Source organism: Hyla sarda, chromosome 9 (assembly GCF_029499605.1).
Source record: "Hyla sarda isolate aHylSar1 chromosome 9, aHylSar1.hap1, whole genome shotgun sequence".
In the NCBI taxonomy this organism is placed as follows: Eukaryota; Metazoa; Chordata; class Amphibia; order Anura; family Hylidae; genus Hyla; species Hyla sarda.
In genome coordinates this window covers 62,698,385-62,723,169 of record NC_079197.1, presented here as the reverse complement: position 1 = coordinate 62,723,169, position 24,785 = coordinate 62,698,385, and the positions used below count along the sequence as shown (strand labels likewise).

General features: G+C 44.5%; 1 protein-coding gene and 1 long non-coding RNA gene across 7 annotated transcripts in view; one reads left to right on the top strand and one right to left on the bottom strand.

Moving 5' to 3' along the window:
• The window catches only part of LOC130290765 (protein Shroom4-like), a 739,734-nt gene that overhangs the window by 586,154 nt on the left and 128,795 nt on the right, over positions 1–24,785 (top strand). The window lies entirely within an intron of this gene.
• LOC130290766 (uncharacterized) overlaps positions 1–24,785 on the bottom strand; it is a 74,432-nt gene that overhangs the window by 30,225 nt on the left and 19,422 nt on the right. For both annotated transcript variants that reach the window (XR_008847688.1, XR_008847689.1), the window contains exon 2: positions 12,762–12,929. This is a non-coding gene — a long non-coding RNA (uncharacterized LOC130290766). The remainder of the gene's footprint in view (positions 1–12,761; positions 12,930–24,785) is intronic.

Sequence of the window (24,785 nt, the reverse complement as noted above, 5' to 3'; positions counted from 1 at the left end):
TGGTTCAGATCCTGCTCCATGTCTACCTGCTGCTGATGAGTTGCTTCACTATGCGGGTGAAGAAAGGTACTCATCAGTGACTGTAGACTCAGGCTGCTGCTGATGGAGCTGGTATTGGTCCTGCCACCCCACCCCTCCCCAGCAGCCATGGCAATGGAAGGTGAGCACAGGGGGCACCAAGATTCAGACCTGCGAGAGGAGAGATGATGGCGCAGATAGCCATCGGCCAACTGACTACATAGTACACCTCTGTAGTAGGTCAGTTTGTCCTCCCTCTCAGTGGGTGTAAAAAAGGCCCCTATTTTGTGGCGGAAGCGAGGGTGCAATAAGGTGGAGAGCCAGAAGTCATCCCACTGCTGAATGGTGACAATTCGGCTGTCACTACGCAAGCGAGCATGCATCGTGCCATTTGTGCAAGTGACTCGAAGGAAGCCCCGCCTCCATCTCCACTGCATACTGCCACGGTGTGTATGGGTCCACTGTCTCACCTTCCTAATAACCCTCTAGCTCCTCTGGCTGCTCCATCTCCCCCTCTCCTGTCAGATTACTAGAAAGACTGCCCATTTGGCAAAACCTAAACTGTGCTCCACTGTGCCCCTCCTCCTCCAGTACAGCCCCCACAGGGCTCATGTGGCCGTGAGATGTAGGCGCCACGTCTCCAGTGCGATGACCAGCCATCGTTTCCAACATGTTTTGTAAGAAATGAAGCAGTGGAATGACATTGTTCATCCCATAATCCTGGCGACTTACTAATAATGTGGCTCCATCAAAGGGCCTGAGCAAATGGCAGGTGTCACATATGAGCTGCCACTGGTTCACAATGAAGTTACACAGAGGAGTACCCCTATCCACTTGGATCATTAAGAAATTGTTGATGGCTTTTCTCTGTTCGTACAGTTGGTCCAACATATGGAGGGTGGAATTCCAAAGTGTGGCACAAAGCAGACTATGTTAGGGCATACCGTTCTGACGCTGCAGCTCAAGGAGGGTGTGCTTTGCGGTGTACGAGTGGCTGAAGTGCATGCAAAGTCTCCTTCCCATTGATAGGATTAGAGATGAGCGAACTTACATTAAATTCAATTCGTCACAAACTTCTCGGCTCGGCAAGCTGATGTCTTTTCCTGCATAAATGAGTTCAGCTTTCAGGTGCTCCCGTGGGCTGGAAAAGGTGGATACAGTCCTAGCAGACTCTTTCCTAGGAATCACTGGAGCACCTGAAAGCTGAAATAATTTATGCAGGATAAGTCATCAACTGCCGAGCCGAGAAGTTCGTGACAAATCGAATTTACTGTAAGTTCGCTCGTCTCTAGTTAGGATGTCTTGCAAATGGGGGAACACTTCAGGAACCGCTTGACAACCAGATTGAACACGTGTGCCATGCAGGGTGCATGGCTCAGCCTTCCCAGTCGCAGCTCAGACAAGATGTTCTTCCCATTGTCAGTCACCATGTTTCCCATTTCCAGTTTTCATGGGGTAACCCAGGCTCCGATTTCTTTACGAATGACTTTTAACAGTTCCTCCCCTGTGTGACTCCGTTCGCCAAGGCAAACCATGTGAAGAACACTGTGACACTGCCGTGCCCTGCACACATGGTATGCTGAAGGGGCACTAAGACTTGTCTGGGCAGTGGAGGCTGAGGACAAGGTGGAGGATGAGGAGGCGGAGTCGCACACAGTCACAGGACCAACAGGCTGAGAGCGTGGCGGAGGAAGCGGCGTGACCTGTCCAAGTTGGTGTTGTGGCTGTGCAGCAACCACATTCACCCAGTGAGCCGTAAAGGACATGTATTGTCCCTGACCATACTTACAGCTCCATACGTCGGCTCTGCCGTGCACTTTGGTACACACTGACAGGCTCAAGGACTGTCCCACCTTCTCTTCCACAAAATTGTGCAGGGTTGGTACTGCCTTCTTCGCAAAGAAATGATGGCTTGGCACTCTCCATCTCGGCTCGGCACAAGCCATCAGTTCTCTGAAAGGTGCACCACTTGAAAAAGGATCGACTGCAGCACCAGCAACTTAGACAGGAGCACATTCAGCTTCTGCGCCGTTGGATGAGAGGATACATACTGTTGTCTGTATGTATGATACACAGCACCCTTCAGCAGAGGTGGTAGAGCCTTGGCTGGCTTAAAGAGGGAGCGGCATGCCACTGGGTGATGCAGCAGGCTGGACCACTACATCATAGCCACGGTTCTCCCACTTTATGGTGGCGAAGCATATGTTGACGCAGGGCCGTGGTGCCAACATTGGGACCCTGGCCATGCTCCACCTTCTGCTGACATATCTTGCATGTGGCTGTGTTAACCTCCTCCGGATGCTTGATGAAAAACTGCCACACCACTGAGTAGCTGATTTTCCCACCAACAGTCCGCACTAATTGACTACTACTACCACCGTCTCCAGAAACCCTTGTTCCACTAATTCCCGGGAAGGAAGGCTGTCGCAAAGCAGGTGGTTTCCCCTGGGCACAGTTGGCTCCAGAATTTCCACTTCTGCCACCATGCTGACTGCCAACCATGCTACCACCTTGCTGGCTCAGCTACTGCCTCATGGCAACCTGCAGCCATCTTCTCCTGATGATGTTGAAGCTTCTTCTGCACCCGGCTCCCGAGTGCGATCAACTTCATCATCACCGAGTTGTGTCTGCTCGTCACTGATGTCCTCCTCAGGTTCCTCAACAGTGTTTGCTTTAGGAGTCTGTACTCTGGCAACACCGCCTCCCACGTTATTCTCCTCATCACTACTTGCCTGCCTAGCGGAGTAAGCAGCGGATGTCTTCTCCCCTTTTTGGCTGGGCAGTAGCTGCTGACTGTCCTCTATTAGATCGTCCTCACTGAATTGTGGAGAAGGGGCTTTATCATCATCAGGAGAAGACAGCATAAGATACTTCTTTAGGGGAGGGAACAGCATAGGACAGAGACAATGGGAGGATAGGGACTGCTCCCGGGCCAAGCCAACTGAGGGTTGTGTCTGAGGAACCCCCCGACTGTTGACTGGGGGTATCAAATGTAACTGGTGATTAAGTGGATGACCGTGTTAACCAATCGATGATGGCAGATGGGTTGCTGGTCAAGACACGACCGCTAGCTGATACTGGGAGCTCAGGCCTCTCGCTGCAACTCCTGCTGTCACCCACCCCTAGTCTGCTGCGACCTCTGCCTGATGAATTTAGGCCTCTGCCACTCCTCTGTGCACCTCCTGGCACTTCTCTGCCTGACATACTTAGTGTGCAAATGAGGAGAATACAATACCCTTCACTACGCTTAAAACTGTATTTGTCTAGAACGGCAGCAGGTGTGTACTTTTGGCTGTCCTTTCACAGTATCTAGACCCTTGGCAGATTAACAGGTACAACATAGGACACTACTTAGATATAGGTATGTGGTATGCACTTATGAGGGCATAAAAATGTGCTACACTTAAAAAAGTATCTGAGTACAACACCAGCTAGTGCTGGGCGGTATACCAGTTCATACCGAATACCGGTATGTTTTTCCTGCATGATATGAATTTTTCCTATACCGCAATATCGGGACACTCTCCCCCACAAATGAATGAATGAATTATCAGCCACATCGGGAAAAAATTAATGAGATACGGGCCGCTGAGCTTTAAATAGTTAAGTTGCCAGCTGCCTGCGCTTTAAATGGTTAAGTTGCCAGCTGCCAGCGCTTTAAATGGTTAAATTGCTTGCCACCGGCGCTTTAAATTGTTACGTTGCCGGCCACCTGCGCTTTAAATGGTTAAGTTGCCGCCCGTCTGCACTTTAAATGGTTAACATGTAGGTATGTGGTATGCACTTTTGAGGGCAGAAAAATGCGCTACATTGTGCTTAAAAAAACGTATTTTAGTAAAACACCACCCGGTGATTACTTTTCCCTGGCCTTCCACAGTATCTAGGCCATTGACAGATTAACAGTAGAGATGTCACGAATTGTTCGCCTGGCGAACATATGTGAAGTTCGATCCGCCCCCTATACTTTAACATTACGGTAAACTTTAACCCTGTGAGTCAGATTCAACAGACACATTACAACCAATCAGCAGCAGTACCTCCTACCTCCTGCACGGACACCATTTTACCTTCATTCGGCATAATGCAGGCTTAGAAAGTGGAGGGACAGAGAAGCTGCTCCTGCTGTAATAGGGAAAGCGATAGCTAGGTTGCTGCTAGGTGGTGTATTCAGGGTCCACTCTACTCCTAAAAAACTAGTCTAACATCTGCTTTAAGGACAGCACCCAAAAAAGCCCTTTTTAGGGCTCAAATATCAGTCCGTGTGTCTTGCAACAGCTGGAGGCACCCTGGTTGGGAGGGAACCGCTGGTTAAAAGGGGTACTCCAGTGTAAAACTTAATTTCCTTCAAGCAACCTAATTACAGTATTAAAAGGGCTATAAGTTCAGTACATGTGTCTTGCAACTGCTGGAGGCACCCTAGTTGGGGACCTCTGCTTAAAAGGGGAACTCCGCTGGCAACCTTTTTTGCTCATTGTCACCCTAGTGCAAATCACATTTGGTGTGACACTTGTGCAAAGTAAAAAAAAAAAAAAAAATACCTTTTTTGGCTGTTAAATAAAACCAGTCACTTGTGCAAATTTAACCAAAAAAGAAATTACAGGCAGAGGCAGGCCACCCCGCAGGGGCCGTCGTGGTGCTGGGATTCCCTGTGGCCCTAGAATAATGGCCAGTGTTCAGAGGCCACGTACCCTGAACTCCCAATGTTCTGAGGACATGGTTGACTGTCTACCACAAGATACTCAATCTTCTACAGCTTCCGCTCGGAACCTTGACGCACCATCCTTCTACTTAAGCTTAGCTTCGGGCACCTCTCATGCTACCACTTGCCCGCGTGCTGCCACCACCAACACTAGCACATGAGCAGCTTTACATGATACGTCAGAGGAGTTATTTACACATCAGTTTCAAGACATAAGTGATGCGCAACCATTATTGCCAGAGGATGTAGTTAACAGGGATATGTCTCAGTCAGGCAGCATTACACACATGGACGTACGGTGTGATGATGATTTTGAACCCGCTGCTGCTTCCTTTCTTGAGGTTTCAGATAGCGGTGAAGGTGTTGATGACGACGATGTGTCCGTGGATGCCACGTGGGTGCCCGCTAGAAGAGAAGAAGAACAGGGGGAAAGTCCAGATGGGAAGACAGAGAGGAGGAGGAGACGAGTTGGAAGCAGGGGGAGGTCATCGCAAGGAGTTAGTGGCTCAGTCAGACAGCATGCATCGGCACCCGGGGTCAGGCAGACGGGACGCCAATCAACGCATGCTGTTGCCACCACCAGAATGCCGTCATCGCAGAGCTCAGCAGGGTGGCATTTTTTTTTTGGTGTGTCTGCCTCTGACAACAGTGAGGCCATTTGCAACCTGTGCCAGAAGAGTCGTGGGAAGTCCAACACCCACCTAGGTACAACTGCTTTGCGAAGGCACATGATGTCACATCACAAATGCCTATGGGATCAACATATCAGTACAAGCAGCACACAAACTCAAAGCCGCCATCCTCCTCCTGGTCCAACATCTTCAGCCAGGTCAACCACTGCTGCCCTCCTTGCCCCCTCTCAACCATCCGCCTCTCCGTCTCTCGCCTTTAGCAGTTCCTGCTCATCTGCCCACAGTCAGGAGCCTGTCAAGGAGATCTTTGAGCGCAAGAAGCCAATGTCTCAAAGTCCCCCCCAAGCCCGGCGTCTGACAGCTGGCTTGTCTGAACTGCTAGCCTGCCAGCTTTTACCATACATGCTGGTGGAGTCTGAGGCCTTTAAAAAATTTGTAGCCGTTGGGACACCGCAGTGGAAGGTACCCGGCCGAAATGTTTTTGCACAAAAGGCAATCCCTAACCTTTACTCCATTGTGCAAAAGGAAATTATGGCATGTCTGGCACACAGTGTAGGGGCAAGGGTCCATCTGACCCCTAATACCTGGTCTGCAAAGCATGGTCAGGGCAGGTATATCACCTACACTGCACATTGGGTAAACCTGGTGACGGCTGCCAAGCATGGAATGCGTGGCTCTGCAGAGGACTTGGTGACACCGCCACGACTTGGTGACACTGCCACCTCCTCTACTCCTCCTACTCCATCCTCTTCCATAACCTCCTCGGCCGAGTCCTCTTCCACTGCTGCGTCTTGCTCCACATCACCGGCACCCCCCCCCCCAGGTGCTATTCCACATCCCGGATACGGCAGTGTCACGCCATCTTGGCGTTTACTTGCCTCAAAGCGGAGCGTCACACCGCACCAGCGCTCCTGTCGGCCCTGAACGCACAGGTGGATCAGTGGCTGACTCCGCACCAACTGGAGATCAGAAAGGTGGTTTGTGACAACGGAACAAATTTGTTGGTGGCATTGAGGTTGGGCAAGTTGACATACATGCCGTGTGCATGTGGGTGTGTAAGTACCCAGGCTTACAGGATGTCCTGAAGCAGTCCAGGAAGGTGTGTGGCCATTTCAGGCGTTCCTACACGGCCATGGCGCACTTGTCAGATATCCAGCGGCGAAACAACATTCCAGTGAGGCGCTTGATTTGCGACAGCCCGACACGTTGGAATTCAACACTCCTAATGTTCGACCGCCTGCTCCAACAAGAAAAAGCCGTCAATGAATATTTGTATGACTGGGGTGCTAGGACATCATCTGCAGAGCTGGGAATTTTTTTTACCATGTTACTGGACGCTCATGCGAAATGCCTGTAGGCTCATGCGTCCTTTTGAGGAGGTGACAAACCTGATCAGTCGCACCGAAGGCACCATCAGCAAAATCATACAGTTTGTTTTCTTCCTGGAGCGTGCCCTGCGAAGAGTGCTGGATCAGGCAGTAGATGAGCGTGAAGAGGAAGAGTTGTGGACACCATCACCACCAGAAACAGCCTTATCAGCATCGCTTGCTGGACCTGCGGCAACGCTGGAAGAGGATTGTGAGGAAGAGGAGTCAGTCAGAGGAGGAATGTGGCTTTGAAGAGGAGGAAGACCAACCACAGCAGACATCCCAGGGTGCTCCTTGTCACCTATCTGGTTCCTGTGGTGTTGTACGTGGCTAGGGGGAAGAAGATGATACCTTCCCTGACATCACTGAGGACGAGGAACAGGACATGAGTAGCTCGGCATCCAACCTTGTGCAAATGGGGTCTTTCATGCTGTCGTGCCTGTTGAGGGACCCTCATATAAAAAGGCTGAAGGAGAAAAACCTGTACTGGGTGTCCACTCTACTAGACCCCCAGTATAAACATAAAGTGCCTGACATGTTACCGCATTACTGCAAGGCGGAAAGGATTCAGCAGGTCCAAAGTAAATTAAGAAGTATGCTGTACACAGCGTATAAGGGTCATGTCACAGCACACCAGGAATCTAACAGGGGAAGAGGTGAAAGTAATCATCCTCCTCCCACGAACACGCCGGCAAGGACAGGATGCTTTACAGACATGCTGTTGATGGAGGACATGTAGAGCTTTTTAAGTCCTACACATCGCCACAGCCCTTCGGGGTCCAACATCAGAGAACGACGACGTTCAGGTAGCAGACTACCTGGCCTTAACCGCAGATATCGACACTCTGAGAAGCGATGAACCCCTTGACTACTGGGTGTGCTGGCTTGACCTGTGGCCTGAGCTATCCCAATTTGCGCTCAAACTTCTGGCCTGTCCCGCTTCAAGTGTCCTGTCAGAAAGGACCTTCAGTGCAGCAGGAGGTATTGTCACTGAGAAGAGGAGTCGCCTAGGTCAAAAAAGTCTAGATTACCTCACCTTTCTTAAGATGAATGAGGGATGGATCCCGAAGGGACTGACACTGGGCGATACATTTGATTGAACAAGGCCTGATCAGATGAGCTGCCTTGGGCTAAAAATGGTCCACACGCTGCTGTATTTCACCTCTGAATGCCGGATGATTTGCGTGACTTATCCGCCACCAACTAGGGTTCAAGCTGCAATGTTTTAGGGCACTTTCTGCCTGGCGAAACAAACAGAAATTTTCCAGCCATGTGTACATGCCTAATTTTTCTGGCCTCTGGTGCTGTACTTTTTCTGCTGCTGCAATTTTTCTGGCCGCTGCTACAGCAGCAGCTGCGACATTACCATATTTTCCTGCCATGTGTACATGCCTAATTTTTCTGGCCTCTGGTGGTGCACTTTTTCTGCTGCTGCAATTTTTCCGACCGCTGCTTTCATCTTGATTTGATGAGAAATGTTATTTTGAAAAGGATTTCTCTGTGATTTTCACCGTCCTGCATCATAGAGTCTTCTGGACTTTCTGATAATTTAAACTTGAATTTTCCAGAGTACTAACCATTACACCAAGGAACGCTTGTTGCGTGTGATTTTTTTAACTTAAATTTTCAAAAATAAAATACAGAGAGGGATGAAGTCTGTTTCTTTATTTGATGAAAATGTTTTATTTAGAGAATAATTTCTTTGTCTGTTTCTCCGTCCTGCATTATAGAGTCTTCTGGACTCTTGGATACGCACTGCTTCTTATTTTTCAGCCATGTGTACATGCCTAATTTTTCTGGTTCTCTCTGCTGACATCTCTGTCCATTTTAGCAACCGTGCATATTAGATGTATGGTAAGGGCAGCATAGTGGCTCAGAGGTTAGCACTGCTGACTTTCAGCGCTGGGGCCTTGGGTTCAAATCCCACTATGTGCTGCCTAAAGGGGGAAAGGGGGGCTCTAACTATGTGCTGCCTAATATGGGGGAATCTATGTGCTGCCTAAAGGGAGGCTCTACCTATGTGCTGCCTAAAGGGGGGCTCTAACTATGTGCTGCCTAAAGTTGGGATCTAACTATGTGATGCCTAAAGGGGGGCGCTATATGCTGCCTAAAGGGGGCTAAAGCACGTTATTCCAAAGAATTTAGGAATAATAGGTGATTTATGCCCTTTATGGATTAAAACCAGACTCTGCATCAACTATGTAATTTTCCATGGGAGTTTTGCTATGGATCCCCCTCCAGCACGCCACAGTCCAGGTGTTAGTCCCCTTGAAACAACTTTTAAATCACTATTGTGGCCAGAAAGTCCCTGTGGGTTTTAGAATGCGCCCGCCCATTGAAGTCAATGGCGGTTCGCCGGTTCACGAACATTTGCGGAAGTTCGCATTAGCCGTTCCGAACCGAAAATTTTATGTTCGCGACATCACTAATTAACAGGTACAGAATAGTACACTACTTAGATGTAAGTATGTGGTATGCACTTATGAGGGCAGAAAAAACTTTTCCCTGGCCTTTCATAGTATCTAGGCCCTTGAGAGTTTAACAGGTACAAAATAGTACACTACTTAGATGTAGTTATGTAGTATGCACTTATGAGGACAGAAAAATGTGCTACAGTACACTTAAAAAAGTATCTGAGCACAACAACAGCCGGTGTTTACTTTTGCCTGGACTTTCACAGTATCTAAGCCCTTGAAAGATTAACAGGTACAAAATAGCACACTACTTAGATGTAGGTATGTGGTATGCACTTATGAGGGCAGAAAAATGCGCTACAGTACGCTTAACAATACATATTTTTGCACAACACCAGCAGTACACAGTAGCTGTGTACTAAACCTAAATATGCACTCTCCCACAGACTGTTAGGAATGGACTGCTGGGTATGTAATGTACCGTCTACATACTAGTATAACCAGCAGATGATTTGTTGTGGAACAAAGAGGGCAGAAAAATGCACTTCAGTATGCTTAAAAAAAACCATATTGGAGTAAAACACCAGCCGGTGAATACTTTTGCCTGGACTTTCACAGTATCCAGGCCCTTGACAGATTGACAGGTACAAAATAGTACACTACTTAGATGTAGGTATGTGGTATGCACTTATGAGGGCTGAAAAATGTGCTACAGTACACTTAAAAATACGTATTTTTGCACAACACCAGCAGCACACAGTCGCTGTGTACTAAACCCAAAATGTAACTCTCTCACAGACTATTAGGAATGGACTGCTGGGTATGTATTATACCGTCTACATACTAGTATAACCAGCAGATGATTTGTTGTGGAACAAAGGGCAAAAAAATGTGATACAGAACGCTTTAAAAAAGTATTGGAGTAAACACCAGCTGGTGATTACTTTTGCCTAGACTTTCACAGTATCTAGGCCCTTGACAGATTAACAGCTTCAAAATAGTACACTACTTAGATGTAGGTATGTGGTATGCACTTATGAGGGCAGAAAAATGCTCTAAAGTACACTTTAAAAAAAAACATATTTTTGCACAACTCCAGCAATACACAACAGTGCTGCAGCACACAAAAGCTGTGTACTAAACCCAAAATTGCACTCTGTCAAAAACTATTAGGAATGGACTTCTGGGTATCATATTGTCTCCAGATTAGTATAATCAGCAGATGATTTGCTGTGGAACAAAGACACAGAATTGTCCTGAAAATTTTTTCCTGCCTCCTCTGCTAAGGTTTATGAAGTTGAGGCAGCTTGTTTGAAATGTATAAGGCAACACACAGCTCTCTGCCCCTATCTGTAATACAATGCTGTAGAAAGTGACTGGGAAGTAAATGGCTGCAGTAAAAATCATTTTCAGTGAAGAAAAGCACTGCTCTCTGTCCACCACATGGCTGATGTGACTAGGAGGTTAAAAGCTACTGGAAAAAGCTTCTCTGTGTAACACATACACACACCGGCTGTCTGTCCTATCTCTCTGCAGTGTAATGAATTAAATGACTAGCCGGAATATAGCTGCCGTTTATATAGTGCTGTGACATCACAGGGGTGACTGGCTGCTGATTGGCTGCATACTGCATGTAATTCAGGGTCATCCTGTCAAGTTGAATAAAATGATTCTGACTGCCAATCGATATATATATATATATATTAATATTTATATAATTATATGTCATTTCTAATGCTGAAAAAATATATATGTTACCTAATTTCAAACTATGCACCATGTTCTTGAGCTTGCAATCTGCTTGTGACTAAGAAACCTTGGAATGACGCCAGAAGGCCCCAGATGAGACGTTGGAAGTCAAAACATTTGAGGAAGATGCATATTGTATACGAAGGGCAAAGAACGGGAATTTTCCAGTATTAGAGCGAGAGGGCTGCATAAAGAAAGAAAGAATTAAAATACAAAATATGCTAATTTATACAGAGATAAAGCTCAAATAACCAATAAAAATGTAACATGCTGATTTTTGACGTCATAACTAACCCTCCCCTTTTTCGAATGTAAAAACTAGAGATGAGCGAATCGAAGTTGACGAACCCGAATTCGTTACGAATTTCATGAAAAATTCGATTTGCAACGAATGCGAATATTGCCGCAATTCGATTGCGCGCATCGCTTCATTAAACTCCATTTTACAGCGTTCCAGGCTATTGGAGACCTAAGATGGCGGATCCACATGTGAGTACATGGGGCAGGGGATTATGGGGGGGCGGGAAACAGCGGCAGGAATGAAGGTAGGCGGGCTGACCCTGAATCACATGTGAGATGCAGCCTATCAGTGTTCACTGACCCCTGTGATGTCACAGCCCCTATATAATCGGCGGCCATCTTGCCTCTCTTCATTTCATCTATGCACTCAGATAGAGAGGACGGGACTGCGTGTGTGTGAATAGCTCATACCACAGCGTTACACTGCAACTGCTAGTCACATCAACATTAGGGAAAGACAGGAGTGCAGAGTGCTTTGCTGTTCCCACTGAGAAGGATCATTGATAGCTAAACCTCCTATTCACGTTATTGAGCATTGCAGCAGAGAGGGGCAGATACCTGTCAGCTGCCTCATACAGATCTCCAAGCGGCCTGAACTTTCTGAAGCATCTTATCTCCTCATTTTTCAGCCCAATTGAGGTTTTTTTTTTTGCTCCACAAATCTTCTGCTGCTCAGAATTGTGTGACGGAGTGCAATTTAGGGTTTAATCCCTGTATTTTTTTTTTGTGGTGCTGCACTGTTGGGTCCTGCTGCTGTTCAGAAATATGTGATTGCTCAGTTGACTGTAGTGCATTTGTACCATTTTGTACCTGTTAATCTGTCAAGGGGCTACATACTGTGCAAGTCCAAACAATAGTATTCACCGGCTGGTGTTTTACAAAAATACAGAGTTTTTTCTGCGTATAATAAATATATAAAAATTAGTGTAGCTCACTCAGGGGAATAGATACCTGAGGTTAACTGGTGTTACCTTCACCCAAAGGTCTAATGGATTATAATGAATAGATATAGCTGATGGAATCAACTAAAAGACCAGTCCTCAAGGTATTTATATAGGGGAGAAATTGAGGATAGTACAAGATAGTAGATGATCCAGGTGGTATTAATAAAAATAATAATATTTATTAAATATTATGTTAGTATCTACTGTTCGCTGTCCCGGCAGGGCCCTTGCATGGGACAAAAAACACAGAAAATAGGTGTACATAAAATAAGCACTTAATGAGGCGAATAGTAAAATCAAATGATAAGATCAAATATTGAATCAACACCTTGCATCTAAAATAATAGAATGCTTAGTCCTTATTGTAGTAAGCTGCTCAAATAATAATTCTGAGTCAATAGGAAGTCAAAGAAATCAATGTATCTCAATATCAAATCATTCCAATGGTTGGATGTGATGTCAGCTTTTCTATATGCTACCGATCTGATAAATAGTAACAGTTTTCTGATGCAGTGTATCCAGCGTTAGTGGTACAGTCTTTATGCACGATAGTCTTTATGCACAATGTACTGATTGTGGTAGCACAATGTTACAAATTGTATTGGCAAGATCAGGGTCCGGTGCACAGCACCACTCACCACTCCTGGGATCGTTCTTAGAGCCGGCTCGGCGGTGTGGCACGGAGGTGTCAGGTCTCCGGCAATAACTGGTAACGGTCCCCAGTAGCTTGTTAGCGCTGCAAGTCTCCTCCTTCAGAGGTCCGCGGCTGGCACGGATGGCGCTGGCCTAGCAGGTATGCCGTGGGTCTGTGGGTGATGTATAGAGACAGCGTTAGTGCAGCGGTGCAAGTAGGAGCAGCGTCCCTCGTGTGAACTGAGCGCTAATGTGCGCATGGAGCAGCAGTAGGTAGTGGTGGTCCTGAAACTGGGGACTTCCAGCAGTTGCAAAAAGCGTTCTGAATATAGCTGGATTAATAATAATTTGAGGTAGGTAAGGATATATGCAAGTATTGAATGGGGTTCTAGACGTGTTTCAAGGCCCCGGGCCTTTTCTTCAGTAGAAATATAGGTGTATACTGTGGGTCAGGAACGTTCTTTATAGTGTGAACAGTGATTAAGGAAACTTGGAAAATCCAGGTAATAGGTAAAATAGGGTACTGGATCATATGAGACAGAGGATGATGTAGAGTAAAAAAAAGGAGATAAATGAATGGAGAAGATAAGAGGAGAAAAGAATGAGTGTAGTTTATATGGAAAATAAATTTGGAAAATAAATTTATGTAGGAGGTTGAGAAAACAGCTGTCGTGACAAAGTATAATCGCCCCATAGGAATGATTAATTAATTAATTAATTAATATCTATGGTTTGATGATATATGATACATATATTATAGAAATTGACCATAAAAAGAAATTTAAAATAAATATAGAATTTTTTTTTTATATAGGAATAAATATAGGGTATTCATAGAATAAAATGTGTGTAAGAAATAATTGGATAAATACAAAAATATGGTAATATATATAAGAAATATATGAGATATAAAATATAATATATACCGTATATACTCGAGTATAAGCCGAGTTTTTCAGCACGATTTTTCGTGCTGAAAACACCCCCCTCGGCTTATACTCGAGTGAACTCTCCACCCGCAGTGGTCTTCAACCTGCGGACCTCCAGAGGTTTCAAAACTACAACTCCCAGCAAGCCCGGGCAGCCATCGGCTGTCCGGGCTTGCTGGGAGTTGTAGTTTTGAAACCTCCGGAGGTCCGCAGGTTGAAGACCACTGCGGCCTTCGTCATCATCCAGCCCCCTCTCACCCCCCTTTAGTTCTGTACAGTACTCACCTCCGCTCGGCGCTGGTCCGGTGCTGCAGGACTGTCCGGAGAGGAGGTGGTCCGGTGGGATAGTGGTTCCGGGCTGCTATCTTCACTGGGGAGGCCTCTTCTCCGCGCTTCGGGCCTGGCCCCAGAATAGTCACGTTGCCTTGACAATGACGCAGAGGTACGTTCATTGCCAACGTACTTCTGCGTCATTGTCAAGGCAACGCCTCTATTCCGGGCCGAAAGCGCGGAGAAGAGGCGCCCCCAGTGAAGATAGCAGCCCGGAACCACTATCCCACCGGACCACCTCCTCTCCGGACAGTCCTGCAGCACCGGACCAGCGCCGAGCGGAGGTGAGTACTGTACAGAACTAAAGGGGGGTGAGAGGGGGCTGGATGATGTCGAAGGCCGCAGTGGTCTTCAACCTGCGGACCTCCGGAGGTTTCAAAACTACAACTCCCAGCAAGCCCGGACAGCCGATGGCTGCCCGGGCTTGCTGGGAGTTGTAGTTTTGAAACCTCTGGAGGTCCGCAGGTTGAAGACCATTGAGGGCGGATGATGAGAAGAGGATGATGAAGGGGGGGTGTGGGATGATGACAAGAGGATGATGAAGGGGGGGTGTGGGATGATGAAGGGGGGTGGGGATGATGACATGGGGATGATGAAGGGGGGGTGTGGGATGATTACAAGGGGATGATGAAGGGGGGTGGGGATGATGACAAGGGGATGATGAAGGGGGGTGGGGATGATGACAAGGGGATGATGAAGGGGGGATGTGTGGGATGATGACAAGGGGATGATGACAGGTGATGATGATGAGGGTCTGGATGATGACAGGCGGTGATGATGATGAGGATGTTAATGACGGGTCTGGATGATGACAGGGGGGGATGATGTATTTCCCACCCTAGGCTTATACTCGAGTCAATAACTTTTCCTGGGATTTTGGGTTGAAATTAGGGGTCTCGGCTTATACTCGGGTCGGCTTATACTCGAGTATATACGGTAATATATAACACATAATAATATGTGGACTATCTGGAAAATTTGTAAAAATATATTTAAAAAATTAATAATATTGGAAAAATTTAATAATTCATTAAAAATGTATGTTGATACCTAGACTGAGTGAAGTAATTCGAGGACATGTCATAAAACTGGAACAAGAAACATATTAGAACAAGAAACATATTAGTGACAAGGAAGCACACTGGGACACTGGTAGGAAGATGTCTAATCCTGGATGGGCTGGACCGCAGGAACCGTCACCCCAGGAGTCAATATGCGACCAGTCGGCGACGGGTCATGCGGAAGAGCCCAATCTCAAGTATCACAGGAATCCGAAAATCTCCAGCTCCGCATTGAGTCCCTTGGGAATCAATGTATCGAACTCAAAGATCTTGCGGGATTCGGCCTTGGACATACGAGTGATGAAGTCGCCACCTCTCCAGCAATGTTTTACTTTTAAAAGAGCTGTGAAAAAAGTTGGAAAGGGTCTTGAGCATGATGTTCAGTGAAGTGGAGGGACAGTGGGTGTGTTTTGTTACCCTTTTTAATATTATAGATGTGCTCAGAAATGCGGATTTTTATTGTTTACCACAAGTACATTGTATTAACCTCTTAAGGACCCAGGACGTATGGGTACGTCCTGGGTCCCGGTCCTGCGATATAACGCGTGGTCACGCGGTGACCCCGCATCATATCGCGGCGGGCCCGGCGTCATAGTGAAGCCGGGACCCACCTCTAATAGCGCGCGGCACTGATCGCTGTGTTGCGCGCTATTAACCCTTTAGCCTCGCGGCTCAAAGCTGAGCCGAGCGGCTAAAAACTAAAGTCAAATGTGCCGGTTAGCTCAGGGAGCTGTTCGGATCGCCGCGGTATAATCGCGGCATCCCGAACAGCTGTAGCACAGGAGGAAGGTCTCTTACCTTCCCCTGTGCTGTCCGATCGCCGAATGAATGCTTCAAGCCTGAGATCCAGGCTTGAGCATTCAATCGTCGAAAACACTGATTGATCCATTCCTATGGAGATGGATCAATCAGTGTAAAAGATCAGTTAATGCAATGTTATAGTCCCCTATAGGAGCTATAATATTGCATAAGAAAAGTGTAAAAAAATCATTAACCCTTTCAATTATCCCTTCCCCTAATAAAAGTTTGAATCAACCGGCATTTCCAAAAATAAAAAAAAGATTATGTAAATAATAATAAAAATAAACATATGTGGTATTGCCGCGTGCGGAAATCTCCGAATTATAAAAATATACCACTTTTTAAACCGCTCGTTCAATGGCGTAAGCGCAAAAAAATTCCAAAGTCCAAAGTAGCGCATTCTTGATCACTTTTTATACCACAAAAAAGTGAATAAAAAGTGATCAAAAAGTCTGATCACAACAAAAATGGTACCGCTAAAAACTTCAGATGACGGTGCAAAAAATGAGTCCTCAAAGCGCCCTGAACACAGAAAAATAAAAAAGTTATAGGGGTCAAAAGATGACCATTTAAAACGTATACATTTTCCTGCATGTATTCATGATTTTTTTCGGAAGTGATACAAATTCAAACCTATACAAGTATGGTATCATTTTAACCATATGGACCTACAGAATAAAGATAAGGTATCATTTTTGACAAAAAATGTACTGCGTAAAAACAGAAGCCCCCAAAACCTACAAAATAGTGTTTTTTCATCAATTTTGTCGCACATTGATTTTTTTTCCCGTTTCACCGTAGATTTTTGGGTAAAATGACTAATGTCATTACAAAGTAGAATTAGTGATGCAAAAATTGAGCCATTATATATAATTTTAGGTGAACATTTTTAAGAGTTATGATTTTTTAAAGTTAAGGAGGAAAAATTGAAAAGGAAAAAAACGGAAAAAGCCCGGGTCCTTAAGGGGTTAAATATATGATCCCTTTGCTGTGGCAGGTTAGACAATCTGTGATTTTATGAGTGAATTGGCTAGTTTTTGAAGATATTTCTGTAATTGTTTTGGGTGAAGTGGTGATTTTGCAACCTGAACAGGATCCACATTTGTGTAGCCCTTTCGTTTGAAGCCAGGTGGAGGATAATGTTGAAGGGGGTTGGCGGATAGTAGGGGCGACTTGCATACCTAAATTGGGAGCCATTGTGTACACTATAGGTGGGTGTATGGGGATGGTATGACCAATGTTTTTATCATTCTTTAAAAAATGCCAGTGGGTTTTAATGATTTTTTCGATTTCTCTATAGTTTTTGTTGAACGGTAAAATTAATTTGGGGACATCGTCATTAGGTGGAAGGTCGGCTGGTTAAGGAATGAAAAATGATGATCTATCAAAGATCCTGGTATCATTCAGCGCTTTGTTTAAAACAGTTTTAGTTACATAGTTACATAGTTAGTATGGTTGAAAAAAGACAAACGTCCATCAAGTCCAACCAGGGGATTGAAGGGAAGGATGTAATGGGATACGGGAAAGGGATGTAGTTTTATAATTCTGCATAAGCTTTAATGTTATTTTGTACCAGGAATGTATCTAACCCTGTTTTAAAGCTGTTAATTGTTCCTGCTGTGACCAGTTCCTGAGGTAGACCGTTCCATAAATTCACAGTCCTCACGGTAAAGAAGGCGTGCCGCCCCTTTAGACTAAACCTTTTCTTCTCCAGACAGAGGGAGTGCCCCCTCGTCCTTTGGGGGGGTTTAACCTGGAACAGTTTTTCTCCATATTTTTTGTATGGGCCATTAATATACTTATATACGTTTATCATATCCCCCCTTAAACGTCTCTTCTCAAGACTAAACAATTGTAACTCCTTTAATCGCTCCTCATAGCTAAGATGTTCCATGCCCCATATTAGTTTAGTCGCGCGTCTCTGCACCCTTTCCAACTCTGCAGTGTCCCTTTTATGAACAGGCGACCAAAACTGAACAGCATATTCCAGGTGAGGCCGTACCAATGCTTTATAAAGGGGGAGTATTATGTCCCTGTCCCTTGAGTCCATGCCTCTTTTGATACATGACAATATCCTGCTGGCTTTGGAAGCAGCAGCCTGACATTGCATGCTATTTTGTAGTCTGTGATCTACAAGTACACCCAGATCCTTCTCTACCAGTGACTCTGCCAGTTTAATCCCCCCTAAGACATACGATGCATGCAGGTTATTAGTACCCAGATGCATAACTTTACATTTATCCACATTGAACCTCATTTGCCAAGTGGATGCCCAGACACTTAGTCTATCCAAGTCATCTTGTAACTTATGCACATCCTCTATAGACTGTACCATGCTACAAAGCTTGGTGTCATCTGCAAAGATAGAAACAGAGCTGTTAATACCATCCTCTATATCATTGATAAATAAATTAAACAGCAGCGGGCCCAGTACTGAACCTTGGGGTACACCACTAATAACCGGGGACCAATCAGAGTACGAATCATTTACCACCACTCTCTGGGTACGATCCATGAGCCAGTGTTCAATCCAGTTACAAACTAAAGTTTCCAAGCCCAAGGACCTTAACTTACCTGTCAGATGTCTGTGAGGGACAGTATCAAACGCTTTGGCAAAATGCAGAAACACTATATCCACAGCCATTCCTCTGTCAAGGCTTCTACTCACCTCTTCATAAAAGCAAATTAGATTGGTTTGACAACTTCTATCCTTAGTAAACCCATGCTGGCTATCACTTATAATACTATTATCCCCTATGTATTCCTGTATGTAATCCCTTATAAGTCCTTCAAACAATTTACCCACAATGCACGTTAGACTTACCGGTCTATAATTGCCTGGCGAAGACCTAGAGCCCTTCTTGAAGATTGGTACCACATTAGCCTTGCGCCAGTCCCTTGGCACAATACCAGACACCAGAGAATCTCTAAATATCATGAACAAGGGTACAGATATTACTGAACTTACCTCTCTAAGAACTCTTGGGTGTAGTCCATCCGGCCCTGGAGATTTGCTTACATTTACTTTACTTAACTTACCTTGTACCATCTCTACATTAAGCCAGTTCAATACATTATATGATGTGTTACCAGCACTGACCTGGCCAATGTCAGCTCCTTCTTCCATAGTATATACAGAACTAAAGAACCCATTCAGTAGCTCCGCCTTCTCTTGATCGCCCGTGACAACCTCCCCATTATCATTATTAAGGGGTCCTACATGCTCTGTCCTTGGTTTTTTTGTATTTATATATCTAAAAAAATATTTAGGATTAGTTTTGCTTTCTTCGGCCACCTGTCTCTCATTTAGAATTTTTGCTGTTTTTATTACATTTTTACAGATTTTATTAAGCTCCTTGTACTGTTTAAATGTTATAGCTGACCCATCATATTTCTATTTTTTGAAGGCTATTTTTTTGTTGTTTATTGCTCTTTTAACCTCATTTGTCAGCCATGTTGGATTTAGTTTTAATCGTTTATATTTGTTCCCCTTTGGTATATATTTAGCTGTATAGTTATTTAGAGTTGATTTAAAGATGTCCCATTTACCTTCTGTATCAGTATTTGAGAACACCTCCCCCCAGTCTATGTCCTGTAGTGCAGCCCTCAACCCAGGGAAGTTTGCCTTTTTAAAGTTATATGTTTTTGCTTTCCCCGTCTGTCTTTGTTTTCTACATTTTAAGTCAAAAGTAACTATATTGTGGTCGCTATTACCAAGGTTTTCCCTCACAGTTACATTACCAACCAGCTCTGCGTTGTTGGAAATGATCAGATCCAACAAGGCATCACTTCTTGTTGGGTCCTCCACAAACTGGCCCATAAAATTATCCTGCAATAAATTTAGGAATTTTCTCCCCTTTGTAGTTTTAGCCAACCCCCAGCCCCAATCTATATCTGGATAGTTAAAATCTCCCATTATAATCTCCCCACTGTACCTGCCCGGGCGGCCCTCTCTATTTGTTTATACAGCCGACCTTCTATCTCTTCAGTGATATTAGGGGGTCTGTAGATTACACCAAATATTATTTTTTCAGTATTTTCCTCCTTTTGTAATTCTACCCACAGTGATTCCACCTCCTCAGAATCATCACACACTATGGCATCGTTCACATTGACTTTCATACCACTTCTTACATACAGACAGACTCCACCACCTTTTCTGTTCATTCTATCCTTGCGAAACAATGTAAACCCCTGCAGATTAACGGCCAAGTCATGCGAGGAGTCCAGCCATGTCTCAGTGACCCCAACTATATCAATATGTTCCTCCAGTATCAAGGCCTCAAGCTCCCCCATTTTATTTGCTAGGCTTCTGGCATTTGTGAACATACACTTTACATTTCCATTAAGTTTTACACATATAGTCTCACTGATGGGATTTTCAGAGTTATTGGGGTTAATGTCATTTTTTGAGTTATAAGGGCTAATTGTACTATTTAAGTTATTGGGGCTAATGGGATTTTTTGAGTTATTGGGTCTAATGTTATTATTTAAGTTATTGGGGCTAATGGGATTTTTTGCGTTATTGCGTCTAACGTTGTTATTTAAGTTATTGGGGCTAACGGTATTTTTTGAGTTAATGGGGCTTATTGTAGTTATTGAGTTATTGGGGCTAATGGAATTTTTTGAATTATTGGGATTACAATTTTTCGGGCTACATTTATTTTTACAGCTGGTTTGTAACGCATGAATCTCCTTATCCACTGCTCTTAACCTCCCCCCACAGGACTCCTCTCCACCCGCCATTATGTCCTGACCCCTCTCTAACCTATCCATCCCACTGTCTGCTTTCTTTGCTTTATTATCCTCCCCCCACTCACCTAGTTTAAATACTCAGCCACCCCTTCCAGGATTCTCTCCCCAAGCACAGCAGACCCCCTTCCATTCAGGTGCAAATTATCCGTAGAATAGAGTTTGTACCCCAATGAAAAGTCAGCCCAGTGCTCTAAAAACCCAAACCCTTCCCCCTCACACCACGACTTAAGCCATGCATTTAACTCCCTAAGCTCCCGCTGTCTTTCCTGCGATGCGCATGGCACAGGAAGTATTCCAGAGAACACAACCTTAGAGGTCCTTCCCTTCAGCTTGGCACCTAGTTCCTTGTAATTATTCTTCAAGGACCTCCACCTACCATGTATTCTGTTGTTGGTTCCCACATGGACCACGACAGCTGGGTCATCCCCAGCCCCCCCTAGTAATTTGTCCACCCTTTCCACCACATGCCAAACCCTGGCACCAGGGAGACAGCAAACCATTCGGTTGAGGTGGTCTTGGCGACAAATTATTCTATCCGTCTTCCTGATTATAGAGTCCCCTACCACAACTAACTGTCTTGGCCTACCTGCGTTACCATCCCCCACACTACTAGTTGAGCTGTTCCCCCGGCTGTTAGGAAGAACAGTATCCACTAGGGTTGCCATCTCTGATACTGAGGCCCTCGCATCATCGCCCAACTTGGCAATTTTACTTGGGGGATCAGAAGCAGAAGTGACCTTCCTTTTCCTTGCCCCCTTTCCAGTCCCTCTAACTACATTAACCCAGCTCCCTACTTGGGCCTCCTGGCTAGTTTCTCCAACCTCCATTTCTACCCCACTAACTGCTTGCTCTGTAAGATTGTCAATCGCCCTCAATGTTGCATTTTGCTCCTCTAGATCTCTAATACAAGCTTCCAGGTGGGCAACATGCTCACATTTGTCACAGCGGTATTCACCCTGAAGCTGCTGCTCCAGAGATGTATACATGTGGCACAATGTGCACTGAAGAAAACCTCCAATCCTGCTGTCCATATCCTTGGTGACAAACAGCTGTCATTAACTATTAAGAAAAACTACTTTTATCAAGGGAGTGTAATACTTACAGTTACAGTGGGTCCTGCTTACAACTCCTGCTTTTTAAACTTCTGCTTATAAAAACTTCTCAAATGTAACACTTAATAATACAACACTTTAGAATACAGACCCAGCTTCAGTTAGACTCAGTCAGAGCCATAGTTTTTATCCAGGAATTTAGCAGTTAGGGCTTGTGCCTCTTCTTCAAACTTGCTATCAGATGTGCAATTTCTTTTCAATCTACGATATTGTCCATTTGGGACATTTAAAAGCCATCTGGGCCAGTGACAGCTGTTAAAAAGAATAAAACTGTTTTCAGCCACAGGCTTATGGTATGTGCTACATACTTACTTGGTTGAGTCGATAGTGATTAAGAGATCTAAAAATTCTAAAGGTGCCTGTGCTGATGTGAGGTGTGAATTTTAAATTTAAAAGATTGGTATTGATTTCCTGGATAAAATCAGTTAAAAGGTTCAATGGGCCTTTCCAGATAAAAACGATGTCATCAATATATCTTCGCCAGAACACGAGATCCGCACCTAACCTGGGAGCAATGATGGCCTCCTCCCAGGCTGCCATGAATAGGTTGGCATAACTGGGCGCGAATCTCGTGCCCATGGCGGTCCCCGTTGTTTGTAGATAAAATTGGCCGTTAAAATAAAAATAATTATGAGTTAAAATGTAATGTATAGATTGTAAAATGAATACAATTTGTTCGGATTTAATGGAACCTTTATTTAAAAAATTTTGATAGCATTCATACCATCTTGGTGGTTAATTATAGTATATAATGAACTAACATCAAGGGAAGCCAGAAGGTAATCTGGTTCCCACTTGATGCTTTCAAGAATCTGGATTGCCTGTGTGGTATATTTTAACCCCTTAAGGACCAGGCCATTTTACACCTTAGGACCAGAGCATTTTTTGAACATCTGACCACTGTCACTTTAAACATTAATAACTCTGGGATGCTTTTACCTATCATTCTGATTCCGAGATAGTTTTTTCGTGACATATTCTACTTTATGTTATTGGTAAAATTTTGTCGATACTTGCATCGTTTCTTAGTGAAAAATTCCAAAAGTTCATGAAAAAATTGAAAATTTTGCATTTTTCTAACTTTGAAGCTCTCTGCTTGTAAGGAAAATGGATATTCCAAATAAAAAATTTTTTTATTCACATATAAAATATGTCTACTTTATGTTTGCATCATAAAATTTACATGTGTTTACTTTTGGAAGACACCAGAGGGCTTCAAAGTTCAGCAGCAATTTTCCAATTTTTCACAAAATTTTCAAACTCACAATTTTTCAGGGACCAGTGCAGGTTTGAAGTGGATTTGAAGGGTCTTCATATTAGAAATACCCCACAAATTACCCCATTATAGAAACTGCACCCCCCAAAGTATTCAAAATGACATTCAGTCAGCGTTTTAACCCTTTAGGTGTTTCACAGGAATAGCAGCAAAGTGAAGGAGAAAATTCACAATCTTCATTTTTTACACTCGCATGTTCTTGTAGACCCAATTTTTAAATTTTTACAAGGGGTAGAAGGAGAAAATGTATACTTCTATTTGTAGCCCAATTTCTCTCGAGTAAGCACATACCTCATATGCCTATATAAATTGTTCGGCGGGCGCAGTAGAGGGCTCAGAAGCGAAGGAGCAACAAGGGGATTTTGGAGAGTACGTTTTTCTGAAATGGTTTTTGGGGGGCGTGTTGCATTTAGGAAGCCCCTATGGTGCCAGAACAGCAAAAAATCCCCACATGGCATACCATTTTGGAAACTAGACCCCTTGAGGAACGTAACAAGGAATTAAGTGAACCTTAATACCCCACAGGCGTTTCACGACTTTTGCATATGTAAAAAAAATATATATTTTTTTTCACTAAAATGTGTGTTTCCCCCCAAATTTCTAATTTTTGCAAGGGTTAATAGCAGAAAATACCCCCCAAAATTTGTAACCCCATCTCTTCTGATATTGGAGGTACCCCATAAGTTGACCTGAAGTGCACTACGGGCAAACTACAATGCTCAGAAGAGAAGGAGTCATATTTGGCTTTTGGAGAGCAAATTTTGCTCGGGGGGGCATTTCGCATTTAGGAAGCCCCTATGGTGCCAGGACAGCAAAATAACCCCCACATAGCATACCATTTTGGAAACTAGATCCCTTGAGGAACGTAACAAGGGGTAGAGTGAGCATTTACTCCCAACCGGTGTCTGTCAGATCTTTGGAACAGTGGGATATACAAAATTTTTAATTTGCACAGCCCACTGTTCCAAAGATCTGTCAGACACCAGTGGGGTGTAAATTATCACTGTACCCCTCATTACATTCCGTGATGGGTGTAGTTTCCAAAATGGGGTCACATGTGGGTTTTTTTTTTGCGTTTGTCAAAACCGCTGTAACAATCAGCCACTCCTGTGCAAATCACCTCAAATGTACATGGTGCACTCTCCCTTCTGGGCCTTGTTGTGCACCCCCAGAGCACTTTGCACCCACATATGGGGTATATCCGTAGTCGGGAGAAATTGCATTACAAATTTTGGGGGGCTTTTTCCCCTTTTACCCCTTGTCAAAATGAACAGTATAGGGCAACACCAGCGTTAGTGTAAAAGAACTATTCTTTTACAGTAACATGCTGTTGTAGACCCCAACTTCACCTTTTCATAAGGGGTTAAAGGAGAAAAAGCCCCACAAAATTTGTAACACAATTTCTCCCGAGTACGGCGATACCCCATATGTGACCCTAAACTGTTGCTTTGAAATAGGACAGGGCTCCAAAGTGAGAGCGCCATGTGCATTTGAGGCCTGAATTTTGGATTTGCATAGGGGTGGACATAGGGGTATTCTACGTCAGTGATTCCCAAACAGGGTGCTTCCAGCTGTTGCAAAACTCCCAGCATGCCTGGACAGTCAACGGCTGTCCGGCAATACTGGGAGTTGTTGTTTTGCAACAGCTGGAGGCTCCATTTTGGAAACAGTGGCGTACCAGACGTTTTTCATTTTTATTGGGGAGGGGGGCTGTGAAGGGGTGTGTGTATATGTAGTATTTTTTACTTTTTATTTTATTTTGTGG